A 15,854-nucleotide genomic window follows, 5' to 3' on the forward strand; every position below is an offset into this window, starting at 1 on the left:
CTCTTTCTTGTTTTGTATTTAAATTTAAAATGAAAAAAATTTTTTTAAGAGTTTCCAATTCTGGATCATGAGTTATTAGAAAATAAGTCATAATTCTACATTTATAAAACCTTAACCTCTCCTTAACATTGAATGTCATTGTATCTGCAGAATATTCACTTTTGGATACTCTGCCACCTAAAACTAAGTGTTCTAAAAATAGTTTATCATGTTTACACTTGAACCTCCTTCCCTTACAGTGTTGCCATTATTGTCAGAGGCTCTCCTAGCTTTCGTAGCTCTGAAAGCATTTAAACTTACAGCCACAGAATCAAAGGGATTGAAGGAACCTTTGAACCCATCTAATCCAACCTATATCAAGCAAGAATCCTTTTTATAGTATGCCCAATAAGCAGTCTATCCACTTCTTGAAAGCTTCAGATAAGGAAGAACCTACTATGTTCTGAGGTAGTCTTTTTTTTTTTCTTTCCCTTCCTTCCTTCCTTCCTTCCTTCCTTCCTTCCTTCCTTCCTTCCTTCCTTCCTTCCTTCCTTCCTTCCTTCCTTCCTCTCTTCCTTCCTCCCTCCCTCCCTCCTCTTTCTTTCTTTCTTTTTCTTTCTCTTTTATTTTTTTTGCAAAGCTTTGATAATTAGAACATTTTTCCTTACAAGACTCTTTGCAACTCCACACATTACTCCTAGTTTTGTCTTTTCCGATTAGAACATGTCAATCTGCTACAAGACTAACTGCCACAAGACAACCCTTTAAATATTCAAATGCAGCTATCAAAACCTTCATTCCCTCTTTACCTAAATACCCCCAGTTGCTTCAACCAATCCCATATGGCATAAACTCAAGCTGGTTCACCATCTTGGTTAGCTTTCTTTGTACATAATCCAGCTTCAGTTTTGAGTTATCTTTAACCTTTTATCTTCACATATTTCTTTTTTTCCTCCATATTAATGCTAACAGTAGCTAACATTTATGTAATTCTGTAAAGGTTTACAAAGAACTTGAGTTCTTTTTATTGTAATAACTAGCTGGTGAATTCTGGATGCCTCTAGTTTCTTTCAACTCCATTTGTCCTCCATTCAGCTATTAGAGTGATTTTCCTAAAATGCAAGTCAGATCATGTTTCCCCCAATTCAATAAATTCTAATGGTTCCCCGTTGCCTCTAGGAACAAAGGGCAATTAGTTTGACATACAAAGACCTTCATAACCTAGCCCCCTCCTATTTTTCCTGTCTTCTTACACCTTATTCCTCCACATGTACTCTTCAATACAATGGCCTTCTGAATGTTTCAAGAATAAGACACTCCATCTCTTGGCTATGGAAATTCTCTCTAGTTGTCCCCAATTCTGGATTCTCTCCTTTACTCCAACTACTAAGCTCCCTAGCGTCTTTTAAGGTCCAACTAAAATCCCATATTCTTTAAGAAGCCTTTTCCAAGTATTCTTAATTCTAGTGACTTCCCTATGTTAATTATTTCCTATTTATCCTGTATATCCTGATTGATGTGTGTGTGTGTGTGTGTGTGTGTGTGTGTGTGTGTGTGTTGTCTCTTCCTCTCCATTACATTCCTGAAGAATAAGGACTGTCTTTTGCTTCTTTTTGTATGCCCAGAAATTAGCATGATGTTTAATAAATGTTTATTGATTGATTGATTGAGACAACACAGTCCAAATCCTCCTGTTTTCATAGGCTAGGTCCTAGTCCAATCCCTGATGCTTCACAACAGAATTGCAGCTATGGAATAGTGGAAAAAGAAAGATATCTGATTTAATCACTTAGTCCAAAGATTGGATACTAAACCAGCAATATGCATTACTTAGTTTCCCTTGAAATAGAATTGCATAATTTCTGTTGTAAAGAGGCTTTGGTAGCCACCTGGTCCTACTGGTACCTGCAAAATAATTTCTTCAAGGGAACAATGATGATCAGTGCTACTCACTTACTGAGTACTTACTGAGAGAAAGATGATGGTGTCAAAAAATAGAATGAAACACTTTTAAACATGGCCAATGCCTATACATATTTCTTTTAAAAAGTATTTTGTTTTTCCTTTTTTTTTTTTTTTAATGGGGAAGAGGGAGGGTGGGAAGGATTTCATAAAAACGATTAAACCAATTAATTTTTTAAAGAAAAAATTCCCTTTATCATATGCCTAATAAGTGGTTAGTCAAAGATTGTTTCATGAACTCATGTGAGGGGATAAGCATTACTTCCTGAGGCAGCACATTCTCCTTTTGACTCACTCTAATTGTTCTATAGCTTTTCATCTTTCTTAATTTGATTCTAGGTCTGTTTTCTGGAGGAAAGCAGAAAAAAATTCCATTTTCCCCCAGAAGATCTTCAAATATTTAGGCATCAGGGGCAGCTAGATAATGTAGTAGCTAGAGCACTAGCCCTGGAGACAGGAGGACTTGAGTTTAAATTTGGCCGCAGACACTTCACATTCACTAGCTATGGAACCCTGGGCAAGTTACTTAATCCTAATTGCCTTGCCAAAAAATTACTTAAGGTATCATGTTGCCCCGAAGTCATCTTTACGTGGGTAAAACATCTATAATCATTTTAATTTCCAAATAAGATGACCTCTTCTTGGTCCTCATTCTTTTTTCTATAGTTTTCTATAAACTATTGAAACCTTCTTTCAGTTTTCTTGGCCATTATTTCAAAAATTCTATTATTTTTCTGTTGTATTCAAAGCCTTCTACATAGTTTAAAATATTTATCCATTGAGGAGAAATTCCATCTTTGAAAAAAATGCTAATTCCATATGATAACAAGCTTAGTGAAGAAATAGGTATTTAAAGCAGTAAAGATTGCTTTTGTTTTAATGGAGTAGAGTTTAACAAAAACCCAACCAAACCAAGGTATGACTATGGATTAGTGAATTTCATGAAATCATCTTGTGATTTAGAATTAGTCCTGGAGGCAAATGCAGAGGAGGAACCAAGAATATATTTGGAGCTTCAGCAGCACTGCTGGAATTAGAACAGAGATTCCCAAAGATGATTTCTATGGAGAATGTCAATTATAGCTAATAACTAACATTTATATATCACTTATTCAGTGCCAGGCACAATGCTAAGCACTATCTCATTTGAACATCACAATAAGCATGGGAGTTAGGTGTTATTATTATCTCCCATTTCACAACTGATGAAACTAAGGCAGACAGAGAGTAAGTGATTTGCCTATGGTTATGCAAAAAGTGTCTGAAGCCAAATGTGAATCCAGGTCCTCTTGACTACAGACCAACAAAGGATTCATTGTGCTACCTAGCTACATTATTGGATACATAAGCTATGACAATGATAGAAACACTGAATCTGTAACATTATTGATATAAGGAACTCCCAAATTAGGAAATTTCACCTACTAATAAAGCACTTTCTCCACAACTTGCAGCCTGAGAGAATTGTCTAGAGCACTGACTTGTCCAGGATCACATTGTCAGTATGTGTTAAGAGGAAAGCTCTTTCCTACTTTCAAAGCCAAATCCTCATTCACTAAGCCACCATGATGTTTCTCTATCATATGTTTATCAAAAACTGGTTTCATTAGTTTGCAATTATACCTGATATCTTTTCAAGTACTCTTTAAAGGTAGGAACTAAAGCATATACTGATCAACAATCAATCAACAAATATTTATTAAGCACCTACTATATGTCTGGCTAGGAATATAAATACAAAGAATGAAAAATCTTTATTTACTTTGTACTCAATAGTCTCATTGTTTGATAAATATTTATAGTGATAATGAGGATAAAGGTAATGAATATCATCATAATAAATATATACATATATAAATATGCATATATTCTATATATAGTCAATAATTATCTAAGAACTTGTACAGGTAAAATAGCAAGCATCTAAATGAACAAAAATATACATAAGAATCCAGAAACAGATTTCTTGATTCATGACCATAAACTTCATGTCACATGATCCAAACAACTAATCTTTCATCTAATGTAGTTGCTTAGGTTGGCTTTTTTCTAAGTCTGTAAACAATTAAAAATGCATTTTTAAGTGTCTTGAAATTTTTATTTTTAAACATTATGAACACATTTTCACTTTTGGCCTCCACTTCCTAAGACACAGGGTTCATATTGTTATTAGAGACAAGTCAGAAATATATCTTTTTTCAAGGCTATATGTAGGTAGCTAAAAGCTGCTAAATAAAATAAGCAAACATCAGAGATTTAGCCTATAGGTCACAGATTGATTCCACATACTGGTAACAGTTAATGCAACCTACTTCTTTTGTAAATTTCATCTAGTGTGATCAAAGATAATGAGTCATGCAACAACATGGTACTTTTGAAATGTTTTTAGCTTTACTTTAACTGAAACTACTATTTAACTCTAAGCCAAGTGATTGTTATGCAGCAAATTTAAGATGAATCTAAGTAATTGTGCTATTATTAATAAACAGATAAAATTGTTATATTAATTAAAATAGAAAAAAATCCTTTCATTGTACTGGAATTTTCTTGTATTAGCTACTGATTGAAATGAATGGGCCAAGAGCTAATGCTTGGAAATCTTGTTGCAATGTAGAGATTTCTAGTCTGATGGTGTTATAATGAGACCTGTATTAAGCAAAGAATTTTATATACCCTTTATCAGCTGGAGAGATGCTATTTTGCTGGGGATAATTTCCTTGTTTCAAGCTAGATAGTCTCTCACTCAACACTCACTCTGATCAATAGTATGCACAATACATTAGGGTTAACATGAATTCCCAAGCCATGCAGGTCAGATCATTCCAAAGAACCTAAGTTCAAATACAAACCTAAAAATTCAACAGAAAATTGATTAAACAGCTTGGTTAGAGAATTTATTTTAAACAACAATTAATCATTTGATCTTGAATTCACTGATTAAATTTACTTATTTTAGGAATTTATAATTTATTGAGGTGGATATTCCTCCCACCTACTACAAGTAACATTCCCCACTTTAACAGATAATTTCTGTGAGTTGCTGTGGTAAGAAGGAAAAGGAAAAGGAGGAGAAGGAAGAGGAGGAAAAAGAGGAAGAAGAAAGAAGAAAGAAGAAGAAGGAGGAGGAAGAAGAGGAAGGGAAGGAAGAGGAGGAAGGAGAGGAGGAGGATGATAACAACGACAATGACAATTATCACCTGTTGATAGGCCTTGCTATACTTAGCTGGGCTGACCCTTGAACATCCTATCATTTCCATACTTAATCTTTCCAATTTGCTAGAATCTGTGAAAGTTTGCATCCCCCTGACATATCTTTTGGGAACTCAGAGTCACTTTGCCATAATGAGGTATTGGAGTAGGACTTCATCCTCTATTAGAGGATGAAATTAAACCTAAAAAAATGGCATTAGTTGAATTAGCTAAAGATTAAGTATCATGCTGCTCAAAAAAGAGCTATTATACATTTAAATACATTAAATCCAATTAAACACATTTAAATGTTTTGATAACATATATAGGTATAATAGACACATGTATGTATGGTATACATATATGTATACATATATGTGTGTATATATGTATGTATGTTATATGCAGATTGTTAAAGGGCAATGGAGAGATGCAGAGTGGGTGTGAGTAACCTGAAATATATTGCTATTGTGAACTGTGCAAAAAAAAAAAAAATACATATATACTTTGGAGGGATGTAGGACCAGGAAAGGAAGTGGGATGATCATATAGTACAAGGGAAGGAAAACCAGTGGATGGATTTGTCCTCCATTAGTATCCATGCAATGATAAAGAACTTTAAGATAGGTTCCCCCTTCTGGATGATTTACAGGACATAATAGATAAGAATAGTTTAGAATAAGAAGCTTTGAATTGATTGTAATCTGGAGCATTAGAGGGAGTAACTATGCTCACACTATCATACATTTAGAGCTAAAGTGGTCCTTAAAAGTCATCTGGTCCCTGTATGTGCACGAATGTTTGTGGCAGCCCTTTTTGTAGTGGCTAGAAACTGGAAACTGAATGGATGTCCATCAGTTGGAGAATGGCTGAATAAATTGTGGTATATGAAAATTATGGAATATTACTGTTCTGTAAGAAATGACCAACAGGATGATTTCAGAAAGGCCTGGAGAGACTTACACGAACTGATGCTAAGTGAAATGAGCAGGACCAGGAGATCATTATATACTTCAACAACAATACTAGATGATGACCAGTTCTGATGGATCAGGCCATCCTCAGCAACGAGATCAACCAAATCATTTCTAATGGAGCAGTAATGAACTGAACTAGCTATACCCAGAAAAAGAACTCTGGGAGATGACTAAAAACCATTACATTGAATTCCCAATCCCTATATTTATGCACACCTGCATCTTTGATTTCCTTCACAAGCTAATTGTACAATAATTCAGAGTCTGATTCTTTTTGTACAGCAAAATAATGTTTTGGTCATGTATACTTATTGTGTATCTAAGTTATATTTTAATATATTTAACATCCACTGGTCATCCTGCCATTTAGGGGAGGGGGTGGAGGGGGGTAAGAGGTGAAAAATTGGAACAAGAGGTTTGGCAATTGTTGGTGCTGTGAGGTTGCCCATGTATATATCCTGTGGATAAAAGGCTATTAAATTAAAAAAAAAAAAGTCATCTGGTCCAACTTTCTCTTCTAACAGACTGTGACACCCATGGATAATATATGACTTGCCTAAGATCACATAATTAAGTAGCAGATTTAGGAGTTGAATCTAGATTACCCAATGCCAAATCCAGTCTGAAATGTGATTATGAGTTTCGATCATTGAAAAATGTCTTCTGTAGTCTTGGGATGGAAAATGCCATCAGCATTCAGAGAAAAAACTATGAAAAATGAATGTGGATCAAAACATAGTATTTTCATCTTTTTTGGTTGTTATGTGCTTGATTTTTCTCATTTTTTTCCCTTTTTGATCTTATTTTTCTTATACAGCATGACAAATATGAAAATATGTTTTAAAAATTGCACATGTTTAATCTATATTGGATTACTTTCTGTCTAGTAAGAAAGGATGAGGGAAGAAGAAAGAAAAATTTGGAATGCAATTTTTTTGCATAGATGAATATTGAAAACTATCTTTGCATGTATTTGGAAAAATAAAAATATTATTGAAAAAAGAAAAATGTCTATTGCAACAAAACATTCCTTATTAGTAAAATGAGTTGAAGATGAAAATGTTAAGCTATCCAGGATTTTTGCTAAGAAAATCCCACATGGAGTCACAAAGAATAGGACACAACTGAAAGGACTGAATAACAACAGCAACAACTTGCAAGCTCCAAGATCAGAGCTCTATGCACTCCACCATTTAGCTGTTTAAGATCACTTGAAGATGACATGCCAGGTTTTCATTTATTCACTCCCTCAAAAGGAAGAAGAGAAAGAAGAGGAAAAATGGAATATAGGAAAGGGTGGTGTTGCCTAGGTCCTCAATTTCAAGATCACAAATACAACAACAATAAAAGGCATTTATATAGCATTTTAAGATTTACTAAGAATTTTGTACTCCTTACCTCCTCTGAGCCCCCCAACACCCTTGTGTGGTATGAGTACCATCATAAAAATTAGGGAACTACAGGAGTCATCTGACTTTGACTTGTGCCCAATGTCACAAAGCTCATAGGCATAAAAGATGGGAATTAATACCAGGTGTTCTTGACCCCAATGTTAGCACTCTAATCACTCTACTACTAATAGAATGTGCTGTTATCTAGAAATTTTAACCACTTGCATCTGAGATTCAGAGAATATCAGCAATAGATGGAAAGAAGTTGTCTGCAGTTTTATGTGATATGTCTCTTAGCAAGGAATAATGTAAAAGACTACTGGACATGAAGGCTGTCAGTTACAGACAATGATTCTACTCCTAAATTAAGCAAAAGCCTAGTTCTGAAATAGCACATAATAGCATAAGAAAAAAAGCTGCCTGTCCTTCCTTGTTGGGGGTGGGTGAGGTTAAGATGAGTATTTCCTGGGGTATAGGGTGATAAAAAGATAAATAGCCACAAAACATCATAAATGTATTCCAGATTTTTCTAAAGCATACATGAGTCATTAAAAGAACTCTGAGGTTTCATGTCTGGGATTTGTGCAACCTGCACTTTATAGGAAAGAACAAATTTGGCATCTTTAATCAGTCATAATGTCTAATTTGATTTTTTTAAAGTTCATTTAAAAATATTTTATAACTGCTTATGTTTTTCAATGTAAATTCAAATTGTTATATATAACTCTTGAAGCATTTACTATATATCATGTTTTGACTGTACAGTTATCCATTTGTTTTGTTTAGGTAAGTGTATCAAACATTTTGAACTATAAATATATGGTTTTATTTTTTTTTAAATCATGTAAAATTAAAAAAAAAGAACTCTGAGGTTTCACCCCATACTGAGCAAATTGGCAAAAATGACAGAAGATAGAAATAGTCAATATTGGAGGGTTTGCATTGTTTAGTTATGAATTGGTCCAATCATTCTGGAAAGCAATTTTGTATTATGCAAAGAAAGAAAGTGATTAAAATGCCTATACACGATGACCTAAAGTTCTCACTGTTAGTCATATACCACAAGAAGGTTAAAAGCAAAAAGAAAGGTCCAATGTACATCAAAGTATTTATAACTGCACTCTATGTGATAAAAAAGAACGCTGAACAAAGTAGATGCCTATTGATTAGGCAAATGGCTAAACAAACTGTGGTATATGACTGTGATAGAATTTTACTATGCCCTAAGAAATGATTAATATGAAGAATTCTGAGAAGCATGGGAACACTTCAAAGTGAAATAAGCAGAAACAGGAAAATACTATGTACAATGATGTTAACAAATAGAAATTAAAAGAACACTAAAAGTCAAAAGTAAATGTTGTGTCATTATAAAGACCAAATTTTACTTCATTGAAAAGATATGATAAGGTGCCTCTCTCCCTTGTTTGTGAAGAGAGGCCTATGGAGATGGAACATTGCATGTACTTTCAGACTTGGCCAATGCACTAATTAAATTTACTGGTTTGCTGTTTTCCTTTTTTTTATATACATCATTATAAAGGGAAAGTTCTCTGGAAGAAGCAGGAAATGAGATACATTGGAAATGGAGGTGATGTTAAAAAAATTTTTTTAAATATTTTAAAAAGTAAACTTCTGGGAAAAAAAAAGACCTGCAACTTATATTGATGCACATTTTATGTATTTAAATTTTCTAGATCCTTATTGTTCTTTCTTTGTGTAGGGAAGTTAGAATCATAGAATATAAGAACTGGAAATGATCTTAGGTCATGCCCAAAGAGAGAAAATAATTGGTCATATTGTGACTAGAAACCAGTCTCAATAGGCTTGAGTCACATGACTTTATTCTACATGACACCAATTTCTTTTAAGATTATAAGGCCTTTAGTAGAGGATGATGGGGTGCAGTTTTATATTCTTGAAAAACAGATTATCATGCAGTTAATTAGATGTGGGCAAAATCCCCTTAATTATTTGATGAGTCCTTTTTTATTTCCTGTTTTTTTGCCAGAGTTTTTTCTAGAAATTCTCTTGTTGTTTTCATTATGTAAACATAACCACTTAATAATAATCAAGCTTGCCCCTAAGAAGATAGAGAAGGCAGCCCTCTTAATTGCAGAGTGAAGGACTATAATGATAGATTGCTACATATAACACCAGACTTTTTCAATATATATTGGTTATTTTTGCTGATTTTACTCTTTTTAATTGTCAAATTAAATGGCAAATTAGATGGCAAGTAGTCCAATATATGTTAAACATGGTAGAAATACATGTTGAGTCCAATACATGCATATATATTTATACAATTATCTTGCTGCACAAGAAAAAAGCAACTCAAACCAGAAAAAAAAGATGAGGAGCAAAATAAAATGCAAGCAAACAACAACAAAAAGAGTGGAAATGGGTTGGGTTTTTTAGGATGATTTTTATTTCAACTTTTTCCTTTCAAATAGTTTCATTGTAGGTAACTAGAAAAAAAAAAAAAAGACTAGTCCTGCCATTAAGCATTAAAGAAAACACCATAGTATTTAGGATAATGCTTTATTCAAAGGGAGTTAACAATCATTAATTATTTAATCCACTTCACCTCCTCATTAAAGTAGATCCATGTTGTCATCTTCATTTTAAACACGGAGAGACAATGTACAAGGAAGGTTAAGTGATTTGTCTAAGGTTAAGCAACATGCCATAGGGCAAGTCAGTCTGCTTAGCACTCAGCTCCCAATTCAACTTCTGATAATGTCAAGGAAGAACACAAACAGAAAATCTGGCATGGTTCCTTCAGGAGCCTTAGATGCTGTTCCAAAATTCACCTCAAAACTCTTAAGTCCTTCCCAAAAATCTTTTACAGGTGGATAGATCCCTACAATTGACAGCAAATTAGATGTGGACTCCAGCAAACATAAAGCAATGCTCAGGACAAGGCAATCTAAATGCTGACTATCTGCTTGGCATTGGAAGGGAAACTCCTTCACATTTTCTTCAAGCCTCTCAAAAAACAAAACAAAACAAAACAAAAACAAAAACACACAACACCCTAAATGAGCAATTTATCTAAGAAATACTAAAGGAGAAAGTTACCTAACTTTCATCCGATTATGATGACCGGCTTTGGAAAAAGACTGATTAATGCATCACTTCTGTTGCAGATTAATTTCAAACTTGAACTAAAGGAAAGCCTTTCTTGCTGACATAGAGAAGCTTCCTCTTCCTGACAGAGAAACCCTAGCGCTCCAAAGTAATGAAGCTTCCTGGATGCAATGAAGGGGTTACCACAAACAAAAGATCCAAGTCACTTTGCTTTAAGATTGTTTTCATCAAAAGGATAGTTAGAGCAGAAATACATAATACCTTGCTTTAACAATGTCTAACAATTGACGGCGATAACACAAGGGTATCATAGCAATCCGAAGACTCCTGGGGCCAATCCAAAGAGCTTTTCCTGGTCCCCAGTTCTCCACTCTGCCCAGGATCGGGGCGGGAGTGACACGCCGTACGTGGGTGAGTTAGTTGACCGGCCCCCAGGAAGAGGGGTTTGGTTGCCTGCAGCCCCGGACACTCGGCCACCTGCAGCCAAGTGCGCCGCCGTCACCCCTGCTCCCCTGAAGTCTGGGGCAAGCTCAGTACCCCAGAAGACCGCCTTGGAGCTGCTGTTTGACCAGGGCATGGGCACGTGTGGGGCATGGATTGTGCCCATGCACAATCATGGACATCACACGTTCTCCGTTACACACGAGAGCCAGAAAAGACAGACACACCTGCTGCCCCTTTCCCTCTATTCTAGCCCTTATTCTTGAAGCCTCTGGGTCCCCAGTCTCCGAGTCTTCCTCCACCCCACCAGCCTCGGGGACGTGACTTACCTGAGCCCGTAAGGTGGAGCAGGAGCGGGCGGCCCCTGCTGGAGAACGAGGAGAGGTCGCTCTGAGAGCGGCCTCGGGGGCTGGGGTCGCCGGGCAGCCAGCGGGGACCGCAGGGAGGCTGAGGAACCGGGGCCGGCGTGGTCGCTTCGCCAGCCCCTGGAGCTGCGGCCCCCGCCCGCCCTTCCTTGTTCTCCGCTGCCTCTCCGGCAGTCTCCTCGCCCTTCCTATGAGGGTGCGGGTGCTCCGGGGTCTGTCGTTTACCCTCCTCTGCCATTCCCACCCGGACGGAGGCGGCTGGGGCTTCTGGAGAGCCCGAGCCGACGTCTGGGCTCAAGGCTACCAGGGCAGGGTGGGGCAGCAGGCACAGCGAGGGGGCTGTGCCCTCGGGCGCGAGCGGCAGGAGCGAAGCGGGGAAAGACAGGCTCTTCAGCTCCCGGTGGCAGAGATGGTCCTCGGGGGAAGGGGAGAAAAGGGGCAGGGAGGGTAGGGTGAACACGGAGAGGGGAGATGCCAATGAGAAGGGCAGAAGGAGAGGAAGAAGAAAAAAAAAAGAGAGAGAGAAAAAAGTTTATACAGGAAGGAGCCGCCTACAGCTGGCCCTTGTTAGCACCAGCATTTGTGGCATGGACAGTGGTGCCACCAGAGATGCTTGCCACAACTGACTTGGCCAACCCTATTCTCTGTCTTTGTCTCTGTCTGTCTGTCTCTATCTCTGTCTCTCCCCCCGCCCCTTTCCTCTCTTCCCCCTCTTTTCCCTCTTCTTTCTTTTCCCTCTTCTTTCCCTCATCTCTTTCTGTGGCTTTCTCTGTCTCTCCTCTCTTTTCCCTTCTTTGCTCTGTCTGCTTTTTCCTACTCTTCCTCCTCTCTATCTTTCTCTTTCCCTCCCTCTCTGTTTCTGTCTTTGTTTCTCATTCCTGTCTTACCCCTCTCCCCTCTTCCTGTCTTTCTCCCTTTCCCCTTCCCTCTCTCTCCCTTTTCTCTCTTCCCTTATGTGTTTCATGTGTTTCTCTGTCTCTCTTCACTTTCTTTCCTTACTTTTTCTCTCTGTCTGTCTGTCTTTCTGTCTATCACACACACTCCTCCCAAATTATTGGATGTTAGGAGTTGGTTTTCTTCTGGGGAGGGGGCAGGAACCACTTTGTTACCCCTCAGTTGATGTTCAGAAGCTGAGTTCTTGCTTCATGATAAGAAAACGTAGAGGGCTGAAACTATTGGGTTGCTGCACTGAGTTCGGGACTGTTGAGGGCTTGAGGCTAACTACTGATTGGAGAATATTCTACAGGCAGATGCTTGGAAAATGGTCCTTTCCACTATCAATGCTGGCTCAATGATTGGTGTATAGAGGATTGTAGGAGGGACTAGTGAAATGGAGAAGACTAGCGAGGCACACACTCTTGGTGGTAGAGGAGGGGAGAAAGCGGTCTAGAAGATTCTGCTTCCATCCTGTTGAATCCTGCATCTAAGACCGATAATAAAGGCTAAGGACTTTTGCTTATCCTGACTCTGGCTGATTCTGTGGTGTCCTGGGTGCTAGCACGATCATCACAGGAAAGACTTGTTGAGGATTAGACAATTCCAGCTCAGAATCATAAAATTTTAGAGATGGAAGGAATCTTAGAATGCTTCCAAACCACCCTCCTTATTTTATATGATGAGGCCCAGAGAAACTTACTTGACTAAGGTCAACTATATAATTAGTATCAATGGAAAGTCTGAAATTCTTCTCCTGATTCCTGATCCAGTGTTGTTTTCCATGATATCATAGCTGCTTCTTGTTAAAATTCCATTAATTAGAGTGGTAACAGAAAAATCTGAGAAAAATAATGATGAATATTGAGTATTGAAAGGTCTTTCTAAAGTATTTTTGGGGAGACAGAGTGAAGGGGAAGTGAACAAGGATTGGAGGGGATATTGTTTTGGCCTCCATTTACTCATCTCTTCAATGAAAGGTTGTACGTATTTTTAAGGTCATTTTCATCTCTGAAGGTCTACCAATTTGTTGTCTGAGATTTTAGTGGAAAGTTAGGACTATCAAGTAAACACTGATAAAGATGATACTTACATGTCGATAATTCAAAAACTTGTGCTTTCTTATGTAAACCTCTCAATCATTCACAAAAATCACAACCCCATTTTATCCTATTTCAAGTTAAAAAGTAAATCCTAGAAATGTATTTTTCATGAGTACCTTGGATGCCACCATTAGGCAAATCCTAGATGGATTATTCTACAGATTGTCTAGACTTGCTATATGTTCCATCTATCTATCTATCTATCTCCATCTTTATCTCTATCTATATATTCTATATATGTCTATGCCTATATATTTCTGTCTGGGATACTAATATACTATTGGTAGATCTGTGAATTGGTCCAATCATTCTGTAAGAATTTTGAATTAATCTGAGAAACTGACTAAAATGTTCATTTCTTTTTTAATCCAGATATCCCACTGCTAGGCCTCAAGGAGCTAAAGGAAAAAAGGATCCCATGTGAAATACTTTGGGAGCACTTCTGTAATAGCAAAGAACTATAGATATGAATCAATTAAGTAATGATGACATACATGAACCAAATGGAATATTATAAAGAAATATTAAACATGAAAAAATACAATGGAAGACATATGAACTGATGCACTGTGAAGTAAACAGAACCCCCCCCAAATAAAAACAGTATAGACAATGATTACAATAATGTAAATGGAAAAATAAAAACAATGAAATGAAATGGTATGTAATCACAAAAGAAAAGATGAGAAAATACACATCCCTCTTTTGTAGAAGTAGAAGATAATGGAAATGGAACATTGCATATATTGTCACCCTGATGATGCCTTAGTTAATTTTGTTGAATTTCTTTTTTCTTTGTTACAGTGATGACTGGATAGAGGAAGGAAGTAGCTGTTAAAGCTTAAATTAAAGTTTGCACTAAAACTTTGGAGACATCTGACATATGGAAATAAAAGTGATGCAAATACAAAAAGTATCAATAAAAATATAAGAATAATTTCTATCCTCAGATACAATTAAAGTAGCATCTGAAAAAAATTTTCAGCTAACCTTTAATAACCTATATCAGATTAAAATTCATATTTTAGCTTTAATATTGACTAGATAATTATGCTACACCCACTGAGTTTTGCTTACTATTTTTCTTCACTATCACCATCTGACCTTCATTTTCACCATGCATCTCTTCCTCTTCCATCTTTCTAAAATGTTCATACCTTTTCACCTAGAGATTCCACTGCTAGGCTTATACTTCAAGAAGTTAACCGAAGAAAGGGTCCCATATGAAATACTTTGGCAGCACTTTTTGTAGGAGCAAAGAACTATAAATATTCATCATTTAAGGAATGATAGCACATGAGGCTCTTCCCTATATGACCATTCTTCTCCTCTTAAATTTTTTTGTTTAAGACTCCCCACATAAAGCTTTCTCTTATTGTATTACTTTATTAGTCCTGGTGTACCTCAATCAGTCAGGGAATACACAATTATTAAGCACCTGATGTGTACTAGTCACTGAACTAAGTATACAAAAAAAGATAAAAGACAGTCTCTGACCTCAACATGGGAGAGAATGTGCAAACAATTACAAATAAAAAAAGTTATATGTAGGGTAAATTGAAAATAATTAGCAAAAGAAATATGCTAAGATTAAGGAGGGATGAAAAAGGCTTCTTGCAGAAGGTAGGGCTTTATTTGAGACCTAAAGGAAGCTAGGAAAGTCAGGAGGCAGAGGTGAAGGAGAGAGATCCAGGTAAAGGAGACATGAACACCAAAGAAAGGAATTTATATTTGATTCTAGAGGTGATAAGAAGTCACTGGAGTTGATTAAGTAGAAGGGGTGAAATAATCAGACCTGCATTGTAAAATGATCACTTTGATAGTTAAATGAAGGATAGACTGGAATGAGAAGAGACTTGTGGCAAGCAGATGGACCAGCAGATTATTGTAATGTTCTAGGTGCATGAAAGTCTGCATTATAATGGTAGAAATGATGTTATGAAGATAAAATGAACAGGTCTTGACAACAGATTAGATTCTAAGCAAGAGAGAGTGAGGAGTTAAATTATATCTCTGTGTATATGTAGTTGAAATGGTGTAACCAGGAAGATCTGAGATCAAATATGATCTCAGAGGCATACTAACTATATGCCTCTGGGCAAATCACTTAACTCTATTTGCCTTAATCCTCTGGAGAAAAAAATAGCAAACCATTCTAGTATATTTGCCAAGAAAACCCCATAATGGGGTCACTAAAAATTAAACAAAACTGAACAACAATGTTATACAGTTGAAATGGTTAAGCCTCACTACAAAATCATGGGATATTAGAGCTAAAGAGACCTTTAAAAAATTCACTTCTCCAACCCCTTTATTTTACAAATGAAAAACGAGACAATACAGTAGAAAGTGTGCTGACTTTGGAGTCAAAGATCCGGGTTCAAATACTGCCTTTGTCATTTGTTACTTGTATGACCTAGG

Source organism: Sarcophilus harrisii, chromosome 4 (assembly GCF_902635505.1).
Source record: "Sarcophilus harrisii chromosome 4, mSarHar1.11, whole genome shotgun sequence".
NCBI lineage: Eukaryota > Metazoa > Chordata > Mammalia > Dasyuromorphia > Dasyuridae > Sarcophilus > Sarcophilus harrisii.